At 39.2% G+C, this 14,867-nt stretch overlaps 1 protein-coding gene across 1 annotated transcript in view; it reads left to right on the forward strand.

Annotated features, from left to right (window-relative positions):
* The first annotated feature begins 7,812 nt into the window (after positions 1-7,812).
* Positions 7,813-14,867, forward strand: part of LOC125902628 (E3 SUMO-protein ligase PIAS1-like) — a 79,458-nt gene continuing 72,403 nt past the window's right edge. Inside the window, exon 1 of the mRNA XM_049599127.1 lies at positions 7,813-7,833. The gene's annotated coding sequence lies outside the window, so the exon portion shown is untranslated. The remainder of the gene's footprint in view (positions 7,834-14,867) is intronic.

Genomic DNA, 14,867 nt, shown 5'->3' on the forward strand with positions numbered 1-14,867 from the left:
TGTATTTCATTTAATTTGATTTTATTTTATAGGCACAATGCAATTTAATATAGTTCCAATGCAGAGTACGAGACTGATGTGTTGCAGAGAGTTTAAAGCTATTGGAAATTTTCAACTCTTGTCCCTAGTTGGGATTTTACATGTAGACCTAAAATGTTATTAAAAATATACAGTTTAAAACATCATACAACCACAATAAACTGTAAACATGGAAGGCACAATAAAATACATAAACCATAATCCACACACTACAACACATATATCACAATACAAACATCACAGCATATCCCACAATACATCAACTACAACAGACATACCACTATACACATACTAAAGTGTACACATACACATATGTCAATGCACCCAAACACTTATACTAAAAACCCCTTAGTAGTTAGACCTCAGGCAGGTCGTTCTAAATCCAAGAGGCCCTGATGGCAGAAGCAAAGTCACCTTCAGATTTAAGCCTCAGTTGTGGAACAGCAGGGAGGATGTGACCTGACAATCTAACACTGTGAACTGGCTCCACTGTAGTGGAGTAAAATGTGTGGAAGAGAAGTCTGAAGTAGCAGAATATGGAAATGTTCAAGTAACCTACAGAACAATATGTTCAAATTGTACTTAAGTACAGTACTTGAGCAAATGTACGTAGTTAGTTTCCACCACTGGTTAAAGATTCTGTTATATTTTCTGTGTGTTTCACTTCTAAGCATAAGTGTCTGAATGCTGTTTCAAAGCGTTCTCCGAAGTCTGGTGAAGATTTTTTTAACCAAAAAGTTGTCAAATTTAAATGTATTGAGTCTAAAACATTTGGCATTGTCACAAATAGCACCTTAACACGCTGTCATTGTGTTCAAATTGCAAAACATAATGCTCAGTTTTCCATGCACGATACACCAAGGACACGGTCTCAGTGTCCTCAGTCTTATCTACAGTCTTGACTTTGTTCTGTGTTCCGACCTTTCGCAGGTGTCACTGTAGAAAAACACTAGGTTTCTCTACCAAACTGAAGAGCAAAAGAGCTTCAAATAAGAAAATGAGAAGTATTAATGTTCAAGTATCGACAAAGGAGCAAATATCTAAAGATTATGAAAAGACACTTGCTCTTATTACTGTGAAGTGGGTTGTTTTTACACTTAAAGTAAAGGTGCACTCCAGAGATTTGGCACTGTCCTTCAAAAGTTGGCAGGCTTATCCATCCATCCATCCATTTTCATCCACTTATTCGGGTTCGGGTCAAAGGGGCAGCAGGCTAAGCTCAGCACCCCAGATGTCCCTCTACCCAGCAACAATTTCCAGCTCTGGGTCTGACCCAGGGCCTCTTACCAGTGGGACGAGCCTGGAACAGGAACAGGAGGTGCCCAGGAGGATCCTCATAAGATGCCCGAACCACCTCAACTGACCCCTTTCGACGCGAAGGAGCAGCAGCTCTACTCCGAGCTCCCTCTGGATGTCCAAGCTCTTTGCCCCATCTCCAAGACTGAGCCCAGCCACCCCACGGAGGAAACTCATTTCGGCCGCTTGTATCCGTGATCTCATTCTTTCGGTCACTACCCAGAGCTTATGACCATAGGTGAGGGTTGGGACGTAGATGGACCAGTAAATCGTAAGCGTCGCCTTCCCGCTCAGCGCCTCACGGTTCGGTACAGTGCCTGCATCACTGCAAAAGCTGGACCAAATCGCCGATCCATCTCACGCTCCATTCTACCCTGACTCGTGAACAAGACCCCGAGATACTTGAACTCCCTTGCTTGAGGTAGTAACTCTCTCCCAACCCAGAGGAGGCAATATACCACTTTCCAGCAGAGAACCATGACCTCAGATTTGGAGGTGCTGACTCTCATCCCAACCGCTTTACACTTGGCTGCAAACTGCCACAGTGCATGCTGAAGGTCACGGTATGATGAAGCCCACAGGGCCACATCATCTGCGAAAAGCAGAGATGCAATTCTGAGGTCCCCAAACTGGACCCCTTCCGCCCCCCGGCTGTGCCTCGAGATCCAGGCAGACTTGTGAGATAGAGATAGATTTAATGAGTTCAGAAATCATCCAGCAGAGTCCGAGACATCCTGATGCTTTAGTCCTTCATAGAAACGCCTGTATCCTACACTTCACATGAAGCAACATAGAAGCAACTGTTTGTTCGACCCTACCAGGCACTTCAGTCTCAAACTGAGTTTGTTTTTGGACTTTGGCGAGCTCCCTCCAGAGCCGCAGATAACTCTATACAACTGTTTTCATAGGCTGTGTTTCTCTTCATCATAAGTAAAGTAACCTTGATGTTTAAAATATAAGTTACCATAGAAAAAGAAAGAAAAACCTCTATGGAGCCAATCAAAATGTCCTCCGTACTCTTCAGACCCATTGTGTGTCTGCTGATATGAAGCTTTTGATCATTGTGTTCTTCAAATTTTTATACGAAAAACAGATTTGGGGTCAGAATCCTCCGTGAACTCAGGTTTTCATGGTGAACATGCAGCTTTGAGAAAGCATGTTTTATTAAGAGCGCAGCAGACGCCTCGGCTCACCATAAATATTGATGAAATCATTCCTTTTGATATGATTATCACGACAATCTTGTGATACAAGAACTTTTATATGCAACTGTCTCTGCCTTTCTGGCCACAAAAGAAAAGAAAGGAAAAATAAAGGCGAGGCTGTGTTTGGAAATTATGATTCAAAATCTGAGTCATCGTTTATAAGTATGATAAGCTGATATACTCTCCTCGTTTGAACACAGTCTTTGTATTTGTAAGATTTTAACGATTAAACTAATATAAACAGCTGAAGTTAAGTGTACAGTGAGCCGAGTGTGTGTGTGTGTGATAGTCTGCTTGCTGTTTCTGGGAAATTCTCCTTTGATCTCTGGGAGGGTCAGAGGTCACATATATTTTTCAGAAAACAGCTTTTAAGTTGGCTTAGATGTTGGGAACAGAATAAATTATACCCCACACACCCCTGAGCAGATGAACAGAATGCATGGTTTTGCACTGTGGAGATTCACATGGATCTAACAACAATAAAATTTAGTTTGTCAAAGAAATCTGAATGTTTCAAAACAAATGTTAACAATAGCTGCACATCTGCCTCTGAGATGCATCCCTCCCTTGAAATATTGTGTTTCCAAAATATTCAGTGTTCAAGGGACACGCATAATAAATATTTGAGATGAAGTTTGTTAATAGTAAACCATGAAAATGTTCATTAATTCTTATTTTCATCCTTATCCTGCTGAATATTTATTTAGATTTTTGACCACTTTGAAGACAATGAATTTCATAATTCTGCCGACGGAGAGCAAACAGAATATGAAAGATTTAACCAGTGATCGATCTCAGTTAATGAGAGCATGGGCAGATTATGAGACAATGGGCTCCTGGGCACAGATATGCAGATGTGCAAAAGGCCCCACCACCTCTCCCTATCACATTCTCACTGCAACCTCGTCACATATCAACGTTTGATCAGGGATTGTCCACATATATATATGACGTGAAATGTACCCTGGGTGTGTTGGTTGTTGACGTTCTGGGATACCATGTCAAGTTCAGCCTGTTACATGCATTGTCTTCTTTCAAAATACACTTCTGTTTTCACAGGAAATTTACCGTTTATATACAGTCTCTTTCAAAATAAACACACTATGTCGTTACAACACCGGGAATTGACTTTTTTTTCCAACAAGAAACACACAACATTGACTTTAGGCAACGAAAGCACATGGTTAGGTTTAGAAAAAAAGAACAGATTTTGGCCTCTAGAATCTATCAGGACACAAACACCACTCTCCTAGCTGAAGGTCTGTGTTTGTTGGACCCATTTCTCACCTTAACTTCATTTGTATCCCACCACATTGCCCCCTGATGCTGTCAAGCCTCCGGTGACTGGCTGCGCATCATACTGACATTAAAGGATGACTTTTTCGTCAGTGTCTGATGCCACAAATCACTGCCCAAGCACTGGATTTTGATGACTTTGGAGTGAGACTGCGTTACTCTCATACATAGAAGCAAGCCACATAGACTTTGTATGGTTTGCTTCTTTTATTTTGTTGTTGTTTTGCATGTCTTTGTGATCATTATCCATTTTTTGTGGTTTTGCATCTCTTTGAGGTCATTTTGTGTCTTTTTTTTTTGCAGTTTCTTTCATAGACTGTAAAAATAATAGCCACCGTGACGTCACCTGTTGGTTTGTGGACTCCCATGTTGTTTTTTTGGAACCAGAAGTGACCATATTTTGGCGAAAAGCTGGTGCTGTGGAGGAGCCAACGAGGACACTATCAGCAAACAGCCTGACGCTCAAAGTGCTCTTAATTATGCTTAACTTTAAGCCTTTGTGGAATGTAAACAGATGAATTATAAAAAAAAATTAAACCCCGTACAGTTGTCATGAAGGTGGAAATTAGCTATAGAGACCAAAACTGATTTTTTGTAAAAGGCTGTGAACATGTTTTTAAACATGTAAACATGGGGATTGACTCACTTCTGGAGACAGCCTCAAGTGGCCATTAGAAAAACTGCAGTTTCTGGCACTTGCGTGTTGGCTTCATTTTTCAGCCCTGGAGGTTGTCACTTGGTTTCTTTGCATCTCTTTGTGCTAATTTTGAATCTTTTCCCGGAGAGTACATGTTACAGTATTTGCATGACATTTTGCAGATGAAGGCCAGAGGGGCCCCCGACACTTTGGGCCCCTGGGCCTATACTCAGTTGGCCTGTTCAGTAATCCACCCATGAATAATAGAGGTGTGCTAATCAAGACTCAATATTTGTTTTTGTGTCTTTGGCATATTAGTGAGAGTTTGTAACTCAATACAGCTATCACATTATAAATGGTCCCAGCCTTCCTGGTTCATGTGATGAGAAATGAATGATTTGTCACATTGCATCAAACTATGTTTACGCCTCTCGCCCAGTGTTTATAAAATGGGGGGCAGCTTAGTTCCAGTGTAACAGAATTTAGTTGTGTGGTTGCTGAGAACTGGGAAGGCCTTACAATGTCACCATTCCTTTAAATACAAAAGGAAGACATAAAGGCATGTGGTGCAGCAAATCTGTTAAAAGGTCAGTTCACCTGAATTGCTAAAATCATATTTCAACTCTCAGCTGTAATGGGATTTAGCAAAGCAGAAAGTTTTGAATTTGTTTATCAAGGTTTTAGAATGTTCCTCTATGAGATTTTCCTGCCTCCACCCAACACAGTGGAGGTGACTGGAATTTTGTTTGTGGATCTCACAGCACTGAAAAAAATATACAGTTTTGCAGAAACCCCTTTTTCCAGGAAAAACATCCATGTTTTATATACAGACTATTTCCTCAGTATTCCTGCAGTTTCAGAGAGGTATTCTGGTTGCCCAGGCAGACCTGTGTCTGGAAAGAGGTGTTGTTTTTGTTGTTTCGTTCATTGTTTTGAGCAGCAAAAAAAACAAAATTCAGCCTCAGTGATTCAGGTACAGTACAGGTTAAAGCTGCGAGCTATGTTTCTCTCTGATACCAGCAAAGGGTAAGACAATTGAGTTCATTTTTTAATACAGGCCGAAGGAAAATATACTATTTTCATGTAGTTTTCCATCTGGACAAAGCAAAGAATACTAGATCCACTGTAATATGCCAGACTTATTCTATTTGTCCAGACAGTAATGATTTTGATTACTAGTTAGGTTACAGGCTGGATAGAAGAATAGACTCAAATCGCTGTTGGTGAAGAATAATTTTACCCACATAGCAGACTGATGTGGACCAGATGTGCCTTCAGCTTGGCACTGCTGGCCTTTACTCAGTGCTGGTATGGGAATATGAGCTGAGCATGTTCAGGTGTGGCACTGATGGCATGGTCTTTGTAAGATGGCAAACAAGATACAGGTGTGTCATTGATATTTGAGACAGAAACTGTTTGTCCCACATTGTTATTGCCAGAAATGACCTACATATTTGACTAATAATGGGGATTCCCAGTGGAAAATAATCATGTATGAGAGTTTGAAAAATCAAGGTCTGATTTATTCGCTGAGATAAATTGTTTGGAGAATATACTGTCTAAGTTTAATGAGTATATATGATTATGGTCAGCAATTTACAGACTACTTTTCAACAAATGTGAGTGTGTGGCTTGCACGGGTGTACATAGCATCCTTTTTTTAGTTAAGATAAGCTCAAATAAGATAAGATCAGATTCAGTGTTAAGGGTGTTTTTCTTGGGAGCCAAATTATCCACAGAGGTCTCTTCCTCTCCAAAACAAATGGAGCATGTAATCAAAACTGATAAACATACAGAATAAGGCAGTGTCACATCACAAATGGGTCTTTGTCCTGCACTGCTTGGCACATTGAAGATGGGTGGCTTGCCCACAACATGATAATGTAGGCTCACCTTTTTTCTCTGACAACTTAAGATGCAGATGTTCACGACATTGTCACCTGGAGCTGAATTATCTGCAGAGGTCCCTTCCTCTCCAGAACTAACAGGCCAAGTGATTTAAACCAGTAAAAACACAAGAAAAGCAGTTTCATGTTACAAGTTAGTATTTTTCTGATAGTGCATGTTGCAAATGGGCTTCTAACTATGGTGGCCGACATGAATGGCCAATGTGAAAACCTGAGTGGCCCTGTCTGGAGCCAGTTTTCGGTTTGTCCCTCCTAGGCTTCTGTAGAAACATGATGGTCAGCATGGCAGTCTCCATGGATGAGGACCCGCTACTTACGACGATATAAATGTCTCTTTCAAAGGTGACAAAAACACAACAATTCTTATTCTCAAGTGATTATACACTACAGAAAATATACTTATTATATTGTATTCCATTTCTGCCAATATATCCCTGTAAATCCTACACACTGGACTTTTAAGTTGAGATTTATCTATTTATAACCAATATATTATATTATATTATATTATATTATATTATTCATTCATTTATTCATCTTCTAACCGCTTCATCCTCTTGAGGGTCGCGGGGTGGCTGGAGCCTATCCCAGCTGACATTGGGCGACAGGCAGGGTACACCCTGGACAGGTTGCCAGACTATCGCAGGGCTGACACATAGAGACAAACAACCATTCACGCTCACATTCACACCTACGGACAATTTAGAGTCACCAATTAACCTGCATGTCTTTGGACCGGGATCGAGCCGGCAACCCTCTTGCTGTGAGGCGACAGTGCTAACCACCACACCACCGTGCCGCCCATATCATATTATATTATATTATATTATATTATATTATATTATATTATATTATATTATATTATGAATGAATGAATGAATGACTGACTTTATTTTTAACCAAAAATTAAAAAATTTTAAAAAAAAATATAATAAAAAACAAACAAGACAAAGACAAAAGTGTCCGAAAACGAGTAGGTAGAAGTAAAACTTATGTGTCCCTGCCCTTTTCTTACATTCCTTCTTTTAACTTATACATTATTTCAACAATTTGCCAAATTTATTTACAACTAATACATAACTGTCCCCAGTCTATTTACCACCCAATTAAATAAATCGGTAATAAACCCAGTTTATTTAGAGTCCAAGTATCAACCAGTGTTACAAAATAAATAAGCACTCCCCTAATACAACCTGTCCTCATCTATATATCTGCGAAACAATATATTTTTGCATATTTTTAAAAAAAATTATTATATTATATTATATTTCATTTCTGTAACATTCGATAAAAGTTTACAGCTGTTTTTTCCTCCCATCATTTGTGTTCCTGAACGCACCCCTGCGTGCTGTGTGCGCGTTCCCGGAGCAGCTCTGCGCGTCCCAGTCATGTGACAGCACCTCACCACGCCTGCGCAAACAAATACAAGATGGCGGAGAGTGCGGAACTGAAGGTAAGGCGCAGCCTGAAATCGTTATAATTTTACTCGGTTACCGAGCGTTAGATTGTCAAGTGACACCGCGCGGCGGTGATTTAAATCTCGTGGGGCTGAGATGTTGTCAGATTTTAATGTTTATCGCTCAAACACAGCGGCAACTTTATTGAATGCGCGAGCGCCAAAGCTTGCACGAGCATGTTTATGTTGATATTGAGACGCGCTGGTTTGTGCGAACGGACCTTTTTCAGCTGCTGGCGGGGCGGCTTTTACTTTACAACCATCCTCTGTGTGGGGTTTGAACACGGGAGGCAGCGGCTCACTAAAGGGCATCACACCTGGCTCTGTCCGGTGTCTTTAATTTATATTTTTAAGGTATAAATAAACGTTAGCTCGAGAGCGTTTAGTGGCGCGGACAGCCTCCTGACTGTGTGGATGTGACAGCGGCTTCATGCTGCATGTTTGAAAACACGCACACATGGACGGATCATCTCTCACATATGAATCATGATAAAGTTGATACCTGAGCGAGGCTGTGTGCAGCTGCAGTCACGTTACCTGACCTGTTCATTAACACCTGCGACTCACTTTACCTGTTGAATCACCTTTATTGGACAAGTATGTGCAAACATACAAGAAATTAAACTTTGTTTTTTTTTCCCGCACAAAAATAGACATAACAGATTAAAACAAATCAACGAAGCTGGACAAATAAAGGTAAAGATAACATAGGACTATTATGTACACAGGTGTGTGGAAAAATAGGTGTAAATATAAATTTAATCAGTGCTGGGAAACAACTATATACTGAGTTTTGTAATTAAATTGCAAAACAAGTGTAATCAGTTACGATTACTGAGAAAATTTCTGTAATTAAATAACAGTTACTTATAAAACTGGTGATTGCAAAGGAGGAGTTACATTCAATTTTTTTTTGCAGTAAAAAGTTTACATGTAGGCTAGAATATCACATTCACTCTGTTGCTTTTTCTTCCGCTGTGCAGAATGTCTTCTTTTGGCAGAGCCTCTTTCAGGACATTTTTTTTTTTAGCTTTATTGCCCAATTTTAAACATTTTTAGCAGTGAAAGGCAAGGCAGCTTTATTTGTGTAGCACATTTCATATACCAGGACAATTTAAAGTGCTTTTCAGAGCAATAAAATATAAAACACCATAAAGGATACAGATTTGCAATAAAAGAATAAAGAGATAAAAAGGTAAAATTAATGACTAAATGATTTACAGTAAAAATGTCACCATTAAAAATCAGTCTTTGTCAGTCACGTGTCCTAATAGGCAGACACGCCCCCAGGCGCCATTTTGGTTGTACCGCGGATGTAAACACAGAACTGGAGTAGCTGTCCGGGGAAGTCATAGTAAGTAACGTTAGCAGTTAGTAGTGAGTTTTTAAACTGTTACCCAGTCGCCGAGCTGGAGAAGAATAAGAAGGATGAGAGGATACTGTACAGGGACAAACTTATCAAGGTGGCCAGGGACCGGTATTTGGCTAAATTGTCGACAATCAATAACATAGATCTGTACGACCTCACAGCTAAAGACTGGAGCTCCGACGCTACATTACTGCCTCCAACTTCATCGCTGGATATAACAAACTACCTCGTTTACACAACACGAGTGTCCCATTTTATCAAAGATAATGCCACACGCAAAGACGATGTTCACTGTTGAGTTGTTTACAACGAGTGACCCTCCAAAATGGCGATTCGACCCACAATACACTGCGGCTGTCACAAGCGTTACATCACCTGACAAAGACCGATTGCAAACATGTAGACAGGAGGTGCAGAAAGATAATAACAATAAAAAGTAACATGTTACATTACTTTGATAAGTAATTAAAATAGTTACATTACTTATTGCATTTTTATTGGGTGAACTACTAACCTGTAACTATTACATTTTGAAAGTAACCTCCCCAACACTGAATATTATATAAATATATATTTATTTATATATATGAAATTAAAATGCTGTCTTCTGTGTGATGGTATTGCAGCCTCAGCCTGTCTGTATAAATCAAGCATTTTGTAAGTTGTGACCTGTAAAACAGTACAAAGAAATAAATGATACAGGCATGATGAGTGTGTCACCACCGGCACCTGATTAAACATTATATCAGCAAAGTGTCCAGGTGGTCGACTCTCAGAGATTCACAGTGGTGAAAGAAATATTTCAGTCCTGTATTTAAGTAAAGCACCAACACCACACAGTGGAAATACTCCACTACAAGTAAAAGTCTTGCTTTCAAAACCTTATTTTACATGTTATCAGCAGAATTTACTTAAAATATAAAAAGGGAAATGATCAAAATGTTCCTGATAGTGTTTTTCGATTATATCTTTTTTAAATTAATATTGCTGCTGCATTTGTTTGTACGTTGCATTTTACTGCTGTAGATGTTTAGGGTTAACTTCTCTATATGCTGTTGGATAGTTTGATCTACAGCAACACATCATATTATATAAGATCATCACATGTTTGCATCATCGCTGTCCTTGAAAACCACATATCTATAAAAATTCAACTTCTCATGGTGTCAGAAAAACAGCCCTCTTTTCAGCTTTGTGTTGATGCATTTTCCCGCTGATTCAAGTTTTTCTTTTTCTTGTTTATGTAGCTAAAGATGTGGTATAATTCAGTTTATCTTGAAAATTCAAGTTCAAAAGCACCACCTCTGGAGATACATGGTTTTCACTGGAAAGGAATGGGGTGCACAGTTGTAATCTGAAAAGTAACTAAAGCTGTCAGACAAATGTAGTGGAGTAAAAATACAATACTTGTCTCTGTGATGTGGTGGAGTAGAAGCATAACGCTGCATAAAATGGAAATACTCAAGTAAAGTACAAATACCTCAAATTTATAGTGAAATACAGCACTTGACTAAATTTACTTAGTTACATTCCACCACTGGAAATTCATCGCTGATGCGTCTTTCTGTTAACATGACTGGTTGCATTGTAGCTCCGCCGAAACACTGTTTTAATTTAACGTGATGAAGCAGAGTTGGAACATATCTAGCAGTTATTGATCTTGAGTCTTGAGCTATTTTTAGACTCTCCCCCAGTGTGTTTCCACTGCCTGGCCAGGATCTGTGGATCTATACGTGCTCCTTTGTGCCAGTTGCCATTCGGCTGCGCAGACTGTAATGAAGCTGCACCCTCTGCCTGCTGTAAATCCAGATGTGGTCTTACTACAGTGTGTTATAAGCTTTCCCTGATTAATGAAAGTGCAGGTCTTTGCTGAGAGATGGTTGCGGCTTCTTAAATGTCAATATTTGCTTGCTTTTTTCATTTTCATGATGTAAGTTGAATATGTGGGGGCACGGGGCTGCAGCTGATGATTGCTTTCATGTCAGTTAATCAGCAAATCTATCAAATGTCAGCAAACAGTAAGAAATGCCACAGTGTACCAAAGCGAAAGTGACATCTAAAACTTGCTTGTTTTGTCTGACCAACAGTCAGATACCTGAAGAGATCATCCATTTATTGTCACTTAAGAATAAAAAAAGCCGCAAATCCTTACAATTGAGAAGCTGGAACAATTAAAGGTCCCATATTTTGCTCATTTTCAGGTTTGTACATGTATTTGGGGTTTCTATTAGAACGTGTTTACAAGCTTTAATATTCAAAAACCGCTTTATTTTTCTCATACTGTCTGCCCGAGCGCCTGTGTCTTTAAGACCCCCTTCCGAAAAAGCCCAGTCTGCTCCGATTGGTCAGCGTTTCCAGGTCTTTTTACACATGCGCCCTTGGTGTCTCTGCACCGTCATTGCAGCCAGGGGAATGACCGTAATTGTTCTGTAGCAGCAGATTCTACCTTTTTATATATTATAGTTGTGACATCACGACTTCGCAGATGTCCTGACGGCACAGTTTCTGAAAACGGACTGTGTGCATTTGTCTGTGGATTGAGCGTTTTGATATTGTCACAGTATTTATGTGCCCCCTGTACCAACTTTAACAAATACATGGAAATCTGAATTTTTACAATATTGGACCTTTAATGGATCAAAATAGTTTTTATTTTGTTTTCTGAAGGTTTCGACTCCACTTTTGAGTTTTTGGACTGCAGATTAAACTAAAGGAAAAACATAATTTTGAGCTATGGCAAAGTGCGATTGGCATTTGGCGTTATTTTTTCGTATAGGTTATGAATAAATCAAACAACAAAATATAATAGTCAATAGATGAATCAGTTGCAGCCCTTAACCTTTTGAGGACAGAGGTGTTTTCTTGTGTGCTGTTGTTAGATTGAAAAAGTTGGAGAATTTTTGTCTGCACAAACATGAAAGAAGTCATTAGCTGGTCTGCTTTTTATGTGTATGAATGTCAACCTCACATCGTGCTGTTGACTGCACAGCAATTATGAACAACTGATGAAGCTTTTATGGATAGCTTATTTCAGTTTTGTATTACTCACAGCTTCATGCCAGCACTGTAGAAAGACAGACAAGCTCTGACAAAGTGGCCTGAGGACTTTGTTTAGAAACAAGTGAGGTTTGGTTACCAGTGATTTACTGGTGATTGATTTGGCTCTTGCAAACCTGCTTAAAGTGTTGTAACCAACGTCAATCACTTACGAATTCCTGTGGACACAACGAGCCGGCTGAATTAAATTAACAAACGCAGCAAACGCATTGATAGAGGCATTATCTGTACCTCTTTGTGATTGAGAGATGTAATTTCAAAATCTGTGAGAGCTGTGTGAGTCTATGAAAAGGATGAACCTTGTTGCTAATTGATTTGGTGTAATGATTATTTTGATACGTGCTCTTGCTCCTCTGTCCCAGATGAGTGTTATTGTTAAACCTCTGCTGAAGTGTGAGATCTGCAGAAAGGAAGGATTGTTTGAAATGCTGGTTGGGACTTTTCTTGTCACAGGAATTCATGATTCAACAACAGTGTCTCTGAAAAGGTCTTTTTTTGTAATTGTAGGAGGAAATATCTCAAACCTGAGCTTTGATTTACTCCACAGGAATGAGTTAGACTCTGAGCATTAACTGTTAACAAGTGAAGCTGCTAAACCATGTCTGTTGAGACATTTTACACAAAATATTAAACCTAATGCACAGAGATGAAACCCTTAAACAAACCCTCCATCTTCAGCAACTGCTATTTATTATCAGTGTGTATTATCTGTGATGGTCTGAAAAGACAAAAAGATAACATAACAAGCACGGGAACATAGATTGACACATAACTTTTATGTTTATAATCCAGGCCTTTTTATATTATGGCTGCAACTAACGATTGTTTTTTATTATCGATTAATCTGCCCACTTTTTTCTTGATTAAAAGATTAATCATTTTGGCAATGAAATGGCAGAAAATAATAAATATACCATGTGTAATTTTCCTGGAGCCCAAGGTTCATCTTCAGCTAGTATGTTATATCTAGTCTCGCTCACCAGACCTTTCTCAAGAAAAGAAAGGTCTGGCTGGGCCGACTCTCACTTTAAGATTGGAGAAAAAAACGCTCCGGCTGCTTGTATTTCTTTCAACCAATCACAGTCGTTCTGGGCGGTGCCACAGCCACGGTGCACTTGCAAAAATATTGCTGGGGGGAAACAGGTTTTGGTGTAACACGCCCACAAAAATATCACCTACAGGACGCGAACCATGGCAGAAAAATGGCTACATCCCCGCAAGATCAAACACTGCAAAAGTTAGTAAAGGACGTGTTGAAAACAGTTGAAAACTGCTACACAACCGGAGGTGGTAGGGCGGGACTTCAGCGGGTGGCTCGTTCCGCCCAATGAGAGGCTGATCTATGCAGTGAACTTCCGCCCACTCAGACTATGTTATATCCAACCAAAAGTCCAGAAATTCAAAGCTGTTCAGTTTATTATCATGTATGACAAAGAAAGCATGAAATTCTCACATGTAACACAAAACCAACAAATATTTGGCTTCTTGCCTAAAAATGACTGAAACGATTACTCGATTATCAAAGTCATTGGTGATTAATTTTCTGTCGATGAACAAGTCGATTAATCAACAAATTATTGCCGATCTCCTCCCTATATATAATTCAAGCTTTGATCAGTCAGTTTATGACTAGACAAGACAGGGTGTCTACAGGTCCTTAAAGAGTCTTAAAATGTCTTAAATTCAGTGTTACAACAATAAGGCCTTAAAAGTCATTAAATAGTCTTAAATTTGAATTTGTCAGGTCTTAACTACCACAAACATTTATATGATTTCATTTATCATTATTAAATTTCTTTTTGTGAAACTGTGTGAAGCCTTTCTATGTTACAAATCTTTAAAAAACTATAATACTGTCATGTTACTTCATACTTGCACTTATTTCTTGGCAAAATGTAGTTTGACTTAACTCAGTTTAATAACCATATTCCTACATAACACCTACCTCTGCACATGACCACATATACACTACTTTCCCACAATGCTTACCTGCGATGCTTAGATAAGTAAAACATGATTTGTCCAACAATCTGCCGTAATTTGGTTAAAAGGAGTCTTGAATGGATTTTAAAAAGCATTAAATATAACTGTCTGATACCTGTAGACACCCTGCAAGAAGTGATGGCCACTTATATTAAATTTAATTCAATAAAGCCTCATGTCACAAATCATAATTTGCCTCAGAGGGCTTCACAACACACAACACCGTCCTAAAACTCCCCCCAAAAGAACCTGTAATGGGAAAAAATGGAAGAAACCTCAGGAAGAGCAAGTGAGGACGTCCGAGGGTATCATTACTTTGTTTACACCATCACTATAATGCTAGTTTTTATGTCTTATTGTTATTTATGTCCAGAGTCTCAGTCAAATAATCCAGAATTACCACTCCTGGCAGTCCATCCTGGCTATGAGCACATATCATCATCTTTTTAAGTATTAATGCTGTAGGACATCTCACATTCACTGAGCACAGCGCACACACTAAGAGACATGACATAGACGTGGGACAACACGTTACAAGATAATGATAAGAGGTGTAAAAATACAGCTCACAGTTCAGGGCGGTGCACAGTACACCCATGATATTTTTAACACAACTGAAAAG

The sequence above is a fragment of the Epinephelus fuscoguttatus genome, linkage group LG2 (genome assembly GCF_011397635.1).
Source record: "Epinephelus fuscoguttatus linkage group LG2, E.fuscoguttatus.final_Chr_v1".
Taxonomy (NCBI): domain Eukaryota; kingdom Metazoa; phylum Chordata; class Actinopteri; order Perciformes; family Serranidae; genus Epinephelus; species Epinephelus fuscoguttatus.